At 33.3% G+C, this 16145-nt stretch overlaps 1 protein-coding gene and 1 long non-coding RNA gene across 13 annotated transcripts in view; both read right to left on the bottom strand.

Moving 5' to 3' along the window:
- The window catches only part of Nlgn1 (neuroligin 1), an 816885-nt gene that overhangs the window by 592683 nt on the left and 208057 nt on the right, over positions 1-16145 (bottom strand). The window lies entirely within an intron of this gene.
- Positions 1-16145, bottom strand: part of LOC134471096 (uncharacterized) — a 133533-nt gene that overhangs the window by 93250 nt on the left and 24138 nt on the right. The window contains exon 2 of the long non-coding RNA XR_010040445.1: positions 1-16145. This exon is cut by the window's left edge and continues 93250 nt beyond it; it is cut by the window's right edge and continues 18553 nt beyond it. This is a non-coding gene — a long non-coding RNA (uncharacterized LOC134471096).

Below are 16145 nucleotides of genomic sequence, written 5' to 3'. Positions count from 1 at the left end.
GGAAAGGAAGAATAAAGAAAAGAAACAAAGGAGGAAGAAAAGACTAGAAAGGAAAGAAAAAAGGTATAATACAGCAACAACAAAAAGAAACAGATAGTTAAGAGCGAACACAATAAAATTACTGCACAGGACTCACTGAAGGCATAGGTTTCCTCCCAAACTGGAGCCTGGGCTTGTAGCTGTGCATAGCTCAGCCCCACGTTCAGGCATCAGTTTTGAGAGCCTTTCAAAACTTCTAGTTCAGTAGCTTAGGAGATTCAGTTAGGTAAGCCATAGGTCAATCCTGTGCTCATTACACTGAATTGTTCTATTAACTATTTCTGCCCTTAAACCTTGTTTACCAGCTGGATCCTGTGCTAAGCCTCCAGAGCTCTTCAGGCTCTGTGAGCCTGCCTGATGCCACTGTACCTGTGTAGATACCAGATCTGCATGCACCCCTTGTTGCAAACTACAGGACTGAGAGACCATCAGGCAACTGAGCCTGATTCAGTTTCGCAACCTTTGGAGATGCTCAGCAGCTTGCTTTTTACCATGCTGTTTGCAGCCAGACTGAATTCTGTACCCTTTACTCCATTTCCTCACTCAAATTAGCCACCTGACTGTTTGAACTTCCAGACGGAGAGACTCCCCTGAGTGCTCGTTCCATTGCTGCTTGGCAGCATTTTCCTAAGATACAACCTGAATTGAGCCACAAAGAATATGCATGCGGGAAATTATTGATCAGATATTGTATTCTCAATGGTGTATTCCATTCATGTTTTGAGGGGGAAGCAAACAGTAAAATAAGCTTCCAATAGACAAATTATTTTCTATCAAAACTCAAACTCAGTAATATTCTTCACTACCATTGTGACCACCGTCTTCAATATTCCCTTTTTACAACACAAACAGGTAAGATAACAATGCTGAGACATCACAATCACTCCATTTTTTCCAGTTTTCATAAGCATCACTCCTTTATACAACAAAAATTAGATCCTGTAATTCTTATTTTACTTGAAAGATTTACCTTTAATAACAGCAAATATGTATATTCTAGAATTTTAAAATTTGACTGACATAAAACCTGGAGCTAAGTTTGAACATTTGCTTTAATTATTATTTCCTCAAATTTTTAACCTTAATATACTTTTTACAGTTTATACACTATTTCCATCATCTGAGGCATGTTACTTTTCTTCTTGTTTGTTCACATTAGTATTTTGAAAATAATTGATGTTTATAATTAGTACATGAAAGTTATGATATGAATGCTGGGACTAGGAGGATCCAACAAGAAGCCAAACAGCCAGCCTTTCTGCTAAGCCATGCAAGCCACATGGCTTCCAGAAAGAGAAAAGTCAGTACCTACCGCGGGCTACCGATGCACCAGCTAAGAATCAACCCCCACCTCCCTACCTCACCCCATGCCACCCGCTAGTCCAGAGGACAGACTGAATTGAGAGCGACTAAGGTACATAAAGCAACTAATGCTTGTACTGTTTGTTTGATTTTGCAGGACTGGGGCCAGTGGTCTTAGCATCTCTTGGGAGGATGACAGTATGCAGTGTAGCAAATATGGAGGAATTCTTCTATCTTGTGTTTGAGATTCAATATTGTTCTCATTGTTTCGGTTTGTTCTCACTGTTGTGCTTTATTCAATATTCCATTTTCCTTGGTTTTATTCTGTTTTATTTTTGTTTTGATTTTGCTATACCTGATGCAATGGACAACTATTGAGAAGATAACAAGATACACTATGGTAGCTACTGTTTTCCTAGTAACCTGCTTTGAAATTCTGTACCAATTTTGCTGCTTGATTTTTTTTTTTTTTTTTTTTTTGTCTTTTTCCTTTTTATCGGTACCGGGGATCGAACTCATGACTGCCTGCTTGCAAGGCAGGCGCTTATGCCGCTGAGCTAAATCTCCAGCCCTTGCTGCTTGATTTTGATTAGCTTTGTTCTGTTTTGTTTTCTTGGCTTTTATTATGTTTAAAATTTTTAAAAAAGGAAATTATATGAAAAATTTCTTCCCTCCAAAGTTGATCTGGAAACTCAGGGTGTTTTTAGAGCAAAAGTTATAACAATGAGATTAAAAAATATATTTGAAATTTTCACTATTTTTATAGAGGACTGCCCCAGGGAGACTCTATCACAGATAAAATTACCCACTACATTCAGGGGGACTTAAAGTTAAAATTTTTTACATTTTTGCAGCAAATTGCTTATAAACACTTTTTCTATTCGGCAATATCTTCATTTTACAAAAAAAAAGAGAATAAAAATATCAATAGGATTAATCGTTCAAGTAGTCTATACCTGGTGGGTGATGGGAGGGAACCATTGAAAAATAAAATATTTATAGGCATATTATCTTGTTATTATAAAATTCTCCATTTATACTTTTCATGTTGCCCACCAATCTGCAACTTTGTTGTGTTTTTAATTTTGCAATGATTTTACATCAGAACCTTCTCCCACGAAAGGATAAAATCAACATCTGTCTATTGAAGTTGACTGAAGCATCAAACTCATTTTACACCCACCTCATTTCACAGGTACAATTACATTTTCTCAGCCTGGAACATCAAAACAAGCCAAGGCCAAGTTTTTTAACCTTTGTGGCTACACAAAAGAAATAAAGCTATAAAGCCGTGTTCTACAACCTGTTCAGTGGTTTAAAAAGGGAGAGAGAGGCGCTGTACTGACAGGAGGGAAGTGCAGTTGTGCAAAGCCAGAATTTTATCATAAGTTAAAAAAAAATCTTATTTCAAGTTTTAGATCTCTCAGGAATGTAGGGCAAGCAAACATCTTTATTAAAATCTACCAGTGTGTTTCAAAGTATATATCTTCAACTGCAGTAAGTGGTTAATCATCAAAGTTTTGTAACTTTCCACTTCCAAACGTTGGTAAGGAATGAAAGGTAAGAAAGGAAACCTGGTAAGGAATGAAACACTGCTGCTGGTTTTTTCCTGAGTCTGAAAGACCAAATAAGATATAAAAAAAGAACCAATACCCACTGAGATTTATATCAGGTGGCCTAACGTTTTCTATGAGAAAATAGGTACAAAAAAAACATGCTAAGGATCTCCATAATGTTATAGCTCAAACAAGTAATTTTCCCTTGATCTTCTCACTCACCATCCTACTTTATTTTTTAAGGTATCATGAAAACTTCTTTAGGTTCATAGTATCACAATATCTCAATAGTCTAAGTCTAAGGTAATGTCTGTAAAAACAAACTAAAATCATACAAATCAAATCTTTACTACACGAGAGGCCTAAAATAAAATATTATTATTTAACTGACTTCTTAAATGAATGCTGTATCATCTTATAGAACTAAAATGAGACTATCCATAGTTATGGATGTATGAAGGAGTAGTGGCAAAAATAACTTTAAATGGTTCATACCAAGTACAGGTAATTCAATATGAATGTTATTCAGGTGCAAATCATAGACCACGCCATTCACAATTTCATTTATGGATTGTAATAGAAGGACACATTGTACAGGAAGGGGAAATGAAGAAATCATCCTCTATATTTGAAATTGCTTGTATTTCTGAAAGTATCTCATAATACATGTATCTTAGAGGTGCCTAATTGCTCTATGTATAATATAATAACAAGAATTACAGGTACCTCTATTTACTTTCCCAGATGTTCAAATTCTAAATATTGATGACTCTAAACAGCCTCATCTTGAGCGGGGGGGGGGGGCAGAAAAATGATCCATATCATCAAAAATTTGCTAATCAGATAAGGTGACAGTTTCTTATGAATTTAATAAATTCAATTTGGATTATTTTATTTATTGTTAAATTATATAAGAAGACAAAAACATTTCCCTGAATTTGTCTTCTTTCAACTTGTCATATTTTATGCTGGTTTAAGCATCAACTCTCGGAAGTTAACTCTGGCCTCTCTTCAACTATTTTACTGAAATGATTTTCATTCTTATTCTTTATTTTAGATTCCTGATTTTATTCCATGTTATCATCTTTCATATATATTAATGGCTCCCAACTGTGTGTAAATGGTCACTGCATCTAGATACAACTCTCCCATCCAAACTTAAAGTTTCAAAAAGACGACATAAAGCCCTATAAAAACATTTCCCAACTCCTCCAGAAGTGAACAAAATGTTTTAAAAATGATGTTTTGAAATTCTATATGAACCCAATTCTTTCCAACTGGAAAGTTTTTATTTGTAGGATAACTCACCAAATTACTAGGCAAACAGTAAAAAAATTAATAATAATAATAATAATAAACATGAAAAGTCTAATGAGAGGAGTTCTAGTTGATAAAATAAAAACAATATAAAGGAGAGAAAACAGAAAAACAGAGAAGTGTGACCAGCAAACTGCAACCTTACGGAACATTACTACTGATCTCTTTGCCTCACTTTCCTAACCTGTATAACAGTTACAATTTCTTTGAAGGAATAAAGACATACTTGCTGTTATTCATAGTGGAAAATTCAGTTGATGGAAAGCGTATTTTTCTTTTCCTTTCTTTCTGTTCTGTTGGAAACATACAGAGGAAATCACCAATACTGAGTTCTGGGCAAGGATGCAATAGGGGTGAGGGGACAGCACACACATGATTTACATACGGCATTTCCCATCTTACACCACTTGATTACTTTACAGCCAGCAGCTAATTGACATGCTTTGTATTATTCAACTACTCTTTTTACTTTTCATTATAAAAACAGGATGGAAGGGGCTGGGGATTTAGCTCAGCGGCATAAGCACCTGCCTTGCAAGCAGATGGTCGTGAGTTCGATCCCTGGTACTGATAAAAACGAAAAAGACAAAAAACAAACAAACAAAAAAAAAAACAGGATGGAAATAAGCAATTTACCAAATTTTGAATTAAAATCATTTCAAAGCTGGAGAAGAAATATTGCCGCTCTTTTTGACATACTTTAATAAATGCACTGGATTTCTCTGGTACAAACTTGCAAATTCAAAGCATGTATAATGTTCTCAATTGCTATCTTTTTCCATACCTATTTATTAATTAACTCAACAGTAAAAGAATTTAATGGAAGTGACTCTCATTTTAGTGAATATGAAAGTCATTCCTTCTAAAAATGTTTTATCTAATTAAGTCTTCATAGACATATTCTCAAATCCTGAGAAATAAATGAGATTTCAATCTTTTAATTGATATAAAAGTTTACATTTTAATTAATAACGATGAAAATATTAAAATAATAGAAACATATTATTCCCCAGTATAGCAACTACCCAAAAGAAAATAACTCAGATTTTAGTCAGTTCCTCAAATGATTTGCTGTGAACTTATTTGCAAAAATTGTTTTCTGAATTAACTTTTTGTTTAGAAAAATCTCATGTATTCTGATTGTACATATCAAGACACTATAAATACTTGTGATTGTTTTTCTATTCTGATAAAGAAAAATGATTTCAATTCAAAATAGAATAGAGGGACATTTCAAAGATAGGAGAATTGTACTTCAATGGCCATTATATTCTCGTATTTCTCTGAGAATTGAAGAGAATTAATATTGCAAATAAGAACTCCCATGACCTTATCTGCAGGAGCAGTTTAGCTCCAGAGATAACACTGTATAAACTGAAATTAGTTAATACATTTGAGCCACATGAATAAAATAAAGCATAGATGATAATGTGTGTCATAAAGGATAATAGGGTATTGAGGAGGGGATATACACTGACCTGCAGGAATTTCCATTTTTAATCATGTTATTATATAACTATTTGTATCTTCAGAAAAAATTAAATGTTCAGAAACTATACAGAGTTTTATTATTAAAATTGTAGGCATGTTATACTTTAGAAGAGATCCAAAATTTGATTAGCCTATCCATGTTCCATAAAGGTAAGATTCCATAATGGCAGAGTAGAACCCTCTCCTCTCATCTCTTACAAGGTTCCCTGAAAGTTCTAATTGTCACTACAAGGCCTTCTCTCTGTCACCCTGCCCCACCTGTCGCCATCCGATGTATAGAACGTCACAAAAACAAAACTGTATCTTTTATCCCTTACTGCCATTCTTTCTAAACAATGATGATAGATCAATCTTCTTAAAGCATAGTTCTCACTGAAATAGTAAATAAATAGGACTATCAGTACAGTAAGCAACCAAATAATGTGCATTTTTAAAATATACTTTCAAGTAGAAATAATCGTATGAATCATGATACAGTCCTCCAACTGCACCTGTATTAAAAATCAGTAAAACTTGTTATACATTAACAACGTGGGAGGAGGGTTAAAATTATTTCTTAAATGAAAAGCAGAATACAGATCTTTTACCTTATTTTGTAAAAGTAAATTTTAAACTAAGAGAGAAGAATTTGAAATACTTTTGTGAAAACATAACCTGGGGTGCAGTAATTAACACCTGTATTTAACGTACTGGGTGTATTCATAATAATAACATATTAGGGATAGGATTAGGGAATGTGAAGATAGATATTCATTATTTATTGAATTTTTCTGTGGGAGATATAATGGAAACTTTATGTTTTGTGTTTTTAATATTCACTATCAACAAATTATTTAAGGCTTGAAATCAGTGGTGATTTTTCATTTCTTTTACCCAGTCTTGCATTGTTTTGTTTTGTTTTTGAAAGAAAAAATAAAGAACATATATTTACTCATTTACTTATAAAAATTAAAAACTCCATAATATTTTCAATTAAAAGTACATATTTAGGTAAGGCTGTTTTTTGCCAGACACAGCTTTGAGTAGAGTGTTTTTATTCTAGTAGAGAATTACTTATGTGAATTGTGATTTATCACACGATCACAGAATTCTATTAAAATAGGCAACAGAACAATTTCCTGCAGTGTTGTGAGTATAAGCTAATATAAGTGGATTATGTATAAGAGGTTTAACAGCTATAAGGATCAGAAAAGGTTATGGAAAATGAAATCGAGTGCAATGTATTCTTTTGTATAAATACAGTAGTGCTAAATGAGAATTAGAAGGAAACAGCAAATTTTTGTTTGGCAGCCCTAGAGTTCTACTGTTCTTCATCTAATAGACTTCACAGAAATTCTTTCCTGTTTGTTGGAGAAGCTCAATGGGCTGAGTTACCTGCACACATGGTAAGTGTCCTGCTTAATGCGAGAGGTAGCCATATAGAAGCCACATGACCATTTTTAATGTCATGGTAAAATGTTTCATACCTCTGCAATTCTACTTACATACAACAAGCTGAGCCATAAAATCTTTCTTCCCAGAATCTTACAAAATCTCTCCTTTCCTAAAAGATCAGTTGTAAATGCTTAGGTCATTACTTAATCATACAAAAGTCAGCTGTAAGTGACTGAAAGAAATCAATAGAGAAATTGCCGTAGGGAGGGGTACATTATAACACTGGCAGAAAGATAAAGTGCTTACAGCAGACAGCAAAGATGAAAATGAACCAGATAAAGCCAGAAAGGATTGGCAGAAGATAAACCATGGAGGATTTTACACGAAGAGCAATTGAATGGCACAAACCAATTTTAGTTGACTATATAGTATGGAAAGATGGTGAAATAATCAGAAGCATGGTAGGAGGACACTGATTCTAGCTGTAGTAGTAAGAACAGATTGAAAAAGGGCCAGCGGATGTCAGCTCATGTCAATTCTTCACTATCACGCTTGCAAAGGCCCCGCATCTTGAACAGAACAAAAAACAGAAGTGCAAAAACTCCCCCAAAAACTTTCTAGGATAATCTCTTCACTCTTTGCCCAGACATTAGTTCTCTTCTATTTTTGATACAAATATTTTATGAAACCATAACTCAATTTATTCTAAGAGCACACAACACACATTTCACCACTGAATTTTCTTGAAACAATTGTATCATACTGCTCCAGGACTGCAGGTACTAAAATGGCTCCATCCATCCCTTTTTTGGGAGACAACAAATGTAAAGAAGATGTATCTAAAACATTGTGGTTTTCTAGCAGATGCATATTAATAAAGATATGCAAATGTTTGGCTCTTAATCTCATAAAGCAAAGAGTGGAAGTAGAGTCTAGTGACTGCAAGAAATTCTGCCTCTCTAAACTTCCCGGATGAGCCAAATATTTAAGCACACATCTAGTACTGAAATATTTAATGACTCAATGACTGAATTATTTGAACTTCACATACATCCAAAGATGGCAGAACTAAAAATAAACTAAGGGTTTTTTTCCTGCTATTCTTAGTTTATGGCAATTATTTGAGTGTGTTTAACATGGTGCATCATCAATACAAGCATGCCTTTAGACAATAAACTCTTAGTGACTATTGTTTTCCATAAGAATTGAATGCACCAAAATTTTTGGAAAAGGAACAAGATGAAATTCTTCACTGTATTTCTAGAGAGGATATAACTCCTTTCCCAGAATCTGGAAGAAAAGGAAGCAGAACAAATGTTTATACAGCCACCAGTTGGGAAGCCCCATATTGCAATAACAACAACAACAACAAAATCTAACAAATTCTAGAAGCACTAAGTGATATGCACAGCATAATGAACCCATTTCTACTGATAATACCTCCAACAAAATGAGTACGTTCTCTTTCCTTTAAGACAGGAATATACTTCATTCCTTACAATGAATGCTCAAGATAGGCACTGCACATTCACCTGTAAACAAAGTTCTACACTGTCAGCCAATCATGAAGGTTGAAAGTTGCCTCCCAGTACTCATAGATTTAAAGTTATGGCAACATTTTGATCATGAACTATTTTCCAAGAGTTTACAATGCAACTGTAAAAATCATGCTTCAAGTTTAAGTTTAAAAGCTTAAAAAAGGAAAAATATTTTAAAGTTCATTATGAAATGAACATTTCAAATTTTATCTTGAAATCACAGATTACAAAACAGATGATTTTCAATTTTTGTTTCCACAACTTAATTTTGATGAATAATATAAGAAAGACAATGACTACATATTTGTGGATATTTATATCATTTTTACCTACTCTGAATACTTGTTGAAAATAACTTGAAAAAAACCATCTCGTTTTGGAGAGTTTTGCATAGAGTACATTTATCCTTGCTAGCATGGCTAGCAAAAATAACTATGAGTATTTTCATGTACTGAATTGTCAAGTGATGTTAAACTAAGTATTGGGAAATACCTGCATTCATGAAAAACAAAGAGAGAGGTGAAGGGCGTGCTCCTAGTAACCTTTCTTTCTCATCACAACTATACTCATTAATTCACACAAACACTTGTTTTGTTTTGACTCCAACATACATCCAGAGATACAACACACACACACACACACACACACACACACACACACACACAATGTGATATTTTTTGTTATTTAACAGTAAAGAAAAAGACCCAAAATAAACAAGAAAGGAGGTAACAGAAATGTTAAGCTTCAATGCTTTTTAAAATCTACTTTGAAAGAAGGGAAAAATATAACAAAATTTCTCAACACAGAGAATCTATATTCTGCACACTAGAAGAATCTTTCCGTACTTGATCAGCAAAAATTCTCACTCAGTGATTTAATAAATAGCTACCATGCTAATGATTTGAAGCACAAATTTGACTTAACCACTTTCAGAGCAGACTTTTTTTCTTCTCAGTCATGTATATTAAAAAATGAAAACTATGCACACAATAACCAACCAGAAGTGATCGCCTAAGAGACAAGATTGTCAAACAAAACTTTCTTGTCCTAAGAAGACAAATTAGTTTCTGGCTTTCAATTTAAGACTGTATCTGTAAGCCACTATCAAAACCAACTTCCACCAAGGCACATCACTGAACTCCTTTATTTTCTTTCTGCATCTTTCAAGACTCTTTTTTTCCAAATCAAGACATTTACAGTAATTGAAAGAATTTTTATATACTACATTAAGGAATGTGCTAAAGAAGGAAATTTCCAAGAATAATATAGCTAGCAACAGATGTTCTTCAGAAGTAACAAATAGGCCTCACAAAGGTCTGAGTTTCTATGGAAGAGAAGAAAGTTTTTAGGATGATAACATTAACTAAGAATGATGTTAAAAATGTATTATTGAGGAAAAGTGAATATACTTTTAAAATTCTATAGTGGACTATTGATTTTTAAGGAAGTATAGAACACTGCCAAAATATATTCAACAAACTTTTAAAATGTCTCTCTGTATCTCTCTGTCTCTGTCTCTCCTGTCTCTTTCTCTCTCTCTCTCCTTCCTTCTTAGATTATTCCATACTTTGTTTTGAAGTACCTTAGTTTTCTCTATCCTTAACACTTGTCAGCAATTTATCTCACAAATTAAACAAAATCATATGACTATTCTAGTTAGGGATTATAGAGTCTCATTCATTATTTGAAAGAATAGTTGTTTGTTGTTTAAAATGTCAGAGTGGGTGTTACGGTTTATATCTGAAATCTCACCTAAAACCCAAGTATTGAAGTTTGGTTCACTGCTCAGAGTAGCCTATTTGGAAATAATGAAATCATTAGGAGGCAGGACTAAGATGAAAATGAGATCACGATGGGGTGGGGGGTTTCCTTGAAGGGGGTACTGGAACTGTGGCCCCTCCCCATCCCCCTGTCTCTTCCTCTGTTTCTCCCTGTCCTGCTCCTTCTCTCCTCCCCTCACTTTCTCTGTTTCTTGGAAGCACCGAGTCAGAATCTTTGACCTGGCACATGCTTCTGCCAGGGTGTTCTGTCTCAGCACAGTCCCAAAAGCAGCAGAATCAGGCAGCCATGGTTTGAAACATCTGAATCCTCTGAAATAAACACTTCTTCCCTTTAAAACTGTTTATCTCTTGTATTTTTTTCACAACAGAAAGCTGACTGGCAATATAATGGAAAACACTGGTTTTCTGAAATTTGTCCTCATACTTTGGAAAGAATGTCATCCATTTAAAATATTCTCTGAAAATATATTTTTGTCTGTTGTATAGACTTGGTAATAATTTCCAAAATAGCTTCCCAGTTACATTTAACTAGCTCTGCTCTTGTTAGCTGCCCCTAGTATATCTCACAAAAAAACTCAGTAACATAGAAAGGAATGTACTTTTTCACTCATTCTTTGAAAAATAGGAAATCCTTCTTACATAACTTCTGCCACCTTTAGTTTTGAGCATTTTTCAAGTTCTCTTGAATTTTTGGTATGCACTATTTCAAAAAATCTTTTATATAAAGCATAAAAAATATTTTATTGCACATAAAAGACCTTTTCAACTAAATAAATGTACATATCTGATAAATTCTGGAATGGGCATTGATTTCTTCAATGTTTTCAATAATAGTCAAGTCTCTTTTAAAAAAAGCAGACATTTTCTCATGTACTATATGCATGAAAAGACAGTAACAAAGAATAAAAGAGGTAGATTTTGTTGCTGTAACCCTCCCTCTTCTCCAGCAATGTGAGCTCACCCTCAGGTTACTGCCAAATGGTACTCTCCAAACAAGAACAGAAAATAGTCTCCAGTAGGAAGAAGAGATACACATTCACACCAGCAATGTTAAACAAGATGTCAAGAAGCTGGAGATAAAAGGATTAGTTACCCATGCTGAATTCAAAGGGAGCTGTCTAACAGAAATTTTATACACAGCTTGTTAAAAGCTCTTTATCCAAAAATTTCCAAGCCTCAACTAACCCTTCACTGGCAATATAACCAGTTGCCACATAGCTCTTTCTTTAAACCTACATAATGCTTTTGTTGCTTGATGATGAAATTTCCTAATAAAGAATGACTTTTTTAACTTGAAAAAATATTTGTTAATTTAAGAGTATCTCTCTTTAGATCATGAAACAATTCTTAATGTATAAATCTTAGGAAGTAAAAACAAATGATGTTTCCATGTATTTAACTTAAATGGATTTCAATCTGGGAATATGGTCCAACCACAAGTATACTAGATCTATTTGTCTAAAAGACTTTTTTAAAAATGCAACAATATATTCTAAAATGCAGATATACTCTTTCATGAATGTAAATAAATTGAAGTCTATTGCAAAAGAAAAGGATTATAATCAGTATAAATTTGCTTCAGCAGTAAAAACAGTTATTTTTACAGTGGTCTATAATATACAGTGATCTGTAATATACATAAAATTTCAAAATCACATAATCAAAATCCAAACAAGTTACTTCCTAAAATTACTAAAGATACAGCTCAAAGTATCTCAAGGGTTTGCCTCTGTTTTGTTAAAAAGTAACTTACAACTTTACATATTGGTTCAATATATATTTAAAACTGTAACTTACAGAATCTTCTCTCTTCTTTTTGAATGCATATTTAGACTGACTTCTTCATATTTGTGCAATCACAAGGCCAAAATATTGTTCCTCGCAACTTTTATGTTTAATGTCCCCAATTAAAAGAAAACCTAAAGACATTATCACATGTATTACTTACACGAAAAGTTAGTAACAAAGAATATGATTTGCAAGCTTTGTTTTTATCATTTCTTCCCCAGCTATGAGAGTGTTCCCTCCGGTTACAGACAAATGACATTCTCATGGCTCCAAACAAGAAGAGATAATAGTCTCCACTAGAAAGAGCATGTTATAGAACAAGGTCATCCCAAAGGTGAGGAATCCAAGCCCTTTCTGATGACCATAGGGTTCCTTGAAGCATGCTCACCAGGGCAGGCCAAGCCAAAGTCAGTAAGACTATTTTTCTTTCTGTAACTCTAGCTATTCAAATGACTCAAAAGGCAAACAAACTCCCTTTTCTGAAAAGTCAACACTATTTTTTTTAATTTACCTAGATAAAATATACACTTGGCTTTTTGAATAACTTAAAGCATTACTCCTAGTAAGAAAAAGTATACAAAATAAATAATATTCGATTTCTTAACTGATAGGATAAATTAAAGCTAAAATTTAAAAAATAAAGGTTAATAAAGTAATAAATTTAAAAATAAGACATTTCACATCAATGCCTGGAATGTATCAATATGCCACAAACAAACAAAATCTCAAAACATCAGAAGAAATGACGAAAGTAACAAGAACATGCTCTAGGACTTAAATGCTGGAAAACTGTAAATTTCAAATGTGTCCTTATATTGTATTTCACTAAAAGCCATGGCAGATTCCCAAAACATTTGAAAAATAGAGCTAACATATGATATATCAACCCCACATCTATGTATATGTATCCAGAAGAAATTAAATCACTTTCTCGCAGCCATAGCTACACTCTGGTATTCATGATTCACAGTAGCCAAGATAGTAGCCAACCTCCATGTCCATTACATGTGAAATTTTAAAAAGTCAAATTCATAGAAGCAAAAAGTGGAATATAATTTCAAGCAGCTAAAAGATGGAAGAAATGGAAACAAAGGATGACTTTCAGTTACTCAGGACAAATGAATTCTAAAAATTTATTAGACAACTTGGTGACTCTAGTTAATACTACAGTGCATACCTGAACTTCGTTAGGAGTGTAGACACACACACACACACACACACACACACACACACACAGTTAAATACGTGATATTCTGTATATGCTTCTTAACTTGAGTGTGGTAATAATTTCACATGCATATTATATTTCACATTTTTAAAATATAATTTTTGTCATTTACACCCAAGTAAAGGAATAAAAATTAAATAAACAACACAAGGCAAAGCAAAAGGGAAGAAAAGATGGCAAGAAAAAGCACATCATGTTTTATGACCAGTTTCCTTATAAACCAGTCATGAAATGTCTGTTTCGTAGCCATGACTCTCAAGACATCCGTGGGAAATCCACTCTTTTATTAATTGATGGAATGGTTTTCTTATTTTTGCAACAGTTAGTGTTATGATTTGGATGTAAAATACTCCTTAAAAGTCTCATGAGTTTGGAAGGCGACTGGCTCACGTGGGAGCTGTGCTCACTGCTGAATGTGTCTGCTGAAAAGTTCAGTAGTCAGTGTGCTATTAAGGAGGTGGAGTTTGGTTGGAACTAGGACACCGGGAACGTGACCAGAGGGTGTATTCCCGTCACCTGCTTATTCCTTTCTCTCTGCTCCCTGGTTTCCGTGAGTGAACGATTTTCCTCTACCATTCCTTTCCTCCATGCCACTTCTTAGAGCTGGCCTATCAGGAACTGAATGAGCTGAAACTGTGAGCCCAATAAACACCTGCTTTAACTACAAATGTTTTGGCATTTGGTCCCAGTGATGGGAAAGTGACTTATACAGTCAGTTTACAAAAATTACAAATAGATAAGGAATTATTATTGTGGCTAATATAAGGAAAAATTTGTGGAAAGCCAACATTTATGACAGTCGATTAAAATTAACTGAAAAGAAAAGGCATGACATGCATGTGAACATAAAACAAGTCAGAACGACGTCTCCAGGTGGTGAAATTACTTCTGAAGGACTGGTTCTACGTGGCCTACAGTGGATATGCCTCTGCACATAGAAATAAGACAAGCCATAATTCTAGAAACAAAAGAACTGATTCCTAGCTGTATTCTCTCTCTGAAAGAGTATTACCAAAAGGAAGCTAAGGCAAAATAGACCTTGATGGATGAGGCTATTTTAAAGGTTTTTCAGTTTTAATTTTGAAATTCTGATGAAAAAATTTCATCAAAATGTCTTCAAAGACACAGTTAAAATAAATTTCAAAAATACCTGAAAACAAACCATACTTGACATACTCTATTTAATCAAGTACTTTCCTTGTGGCAAATTCTAGCTATTAATTTCTAAATGCAAAACTATCAAAATATAAAAGTTAAGTTTTCATTCATATTTGAAATTCTGAATCACATTTGCCTTTTTTCCAGATAATAGTAATATTCGTCTATAGCTGCTCTGTTCAAGTGGTAGCAATTAATCATACTGTAGTTATATGTTTTAACTTATATTAATACAAAGTAAATACTAGTAACTTAGTCACTAGTCACCATGCCATTTTTTCAAGTAGTTAATAGTCAAATTAGTTATACATTCTCATATTTGTGGGAGTAGGTGGAGATAATTTGCAGTTTATAAGCAGAGAAAGTATGTTATACATTTGAATAGATTGTGAATTTCTAACAGAAATTCAATTACAAAGGCTATGTCTCTGGTGGGAAGAAGAATCAATAGTGCTAAATTTCAAATGTTTCTATGACTCCTAATAGCACAGTAAAATGCATGGTCCTACAGTAAATTTATTTTAGTTTTTTATTATACTTTTCAAACCAGAAATATAATAAATGTCTTCTGATTCATATCTATAGGCTTCTTGAAAGCTTCTTTTATTATATTAAAAATTCTAATATTTTCTGGAGAGATTCAAGTGGAAGGTAAATTAAATAAATATTCCTTAACAATTTTCTTATTTCAATAGCTAAAATCCCTTCTAATGTTTCATAAGTAGCTAATACTGAAATGTATTACTTAGTCCATAACAATTCATAAGAGATATTTAACAAACAAATAAAGAACAAAGACATTCTGAAACCACAATAAAAAAAAGCAGAGAAACACATAGATGCTCACATTTCCAGTAAAATAATTTTCTAAAATTGATTAATAAATCTAGTTTTACTATGTCAGTGGTAATATGAGCAGAAGTGCTGACAAGGTATCTCTGTATTGAAAGGATAGATTTCCAGTATGTGCTATCACAACACTTATACACATGTTAGATATAGTCCCTATCACTTTATACCTAAAACTCCTATTAAGGAAATTTTGAAGTTTTAAAATGCCATTGTTTTCACTTAATCCTTCACCATCAAAGTTCCTCTTTGTTTTTATCTATAAGAAGACAATATGTAATATTTTTAATGGTAGTATCAATATGCTCACTCCCTTGATGAGAACTCCATCTGCTAAATAGGATTTAAACATAACAAAATAAACCTAGAAATAGCGGATTATTTCTTAAAACAATTAGCAAAATGGCAAGTGGGTAGACTTGTTGTTTTTGCTGTTGTGTGTTACAGGTGATTGAAGCCAGGGCTTCATAAATGCCAAGAGTTGTGCATTTTTGTCTTTTGAAACCTTGACATTTTCCTGATGAAACTGACACAGATGAATCATTGACAATTTGTATACAATATAAGTAGATTCTTAGCATCTTCAAATTTCTTTTAAAGACTGGAAGCCATCAGAAAAAGTATATACAAAGAGAAAATGAATAACGTAAGTAGAACTTTTAAAGCACATCATCTTGTTTAAAAGAAGATTAAAGAATATACCCACAAGCTATAAATTAGGCTG

The sequence above is a fragment of the Cavia porcellus genome, unplaced genomic scaffold, assembly GCF_034190915.1.
Source record: "Cavia porcellus strain 051 isolate PalLab524CR breed Dunkin Hartley unplaced genomic scaffold, mCavPor4.1 scaffold_17, whole genome shotgun sequence".
Classification (NCBI taxonomy): Eukaryota; Metazoa; Chordata; class Mammalia; order Rodentia; family Caviidae; genus Cavia; species Cavia porcellus.
The sequence above is the reverse complement of the archived record's forward strand: the minus strand, read 5'-3'. Positions and strand labels throughout refer to the sequence as shown.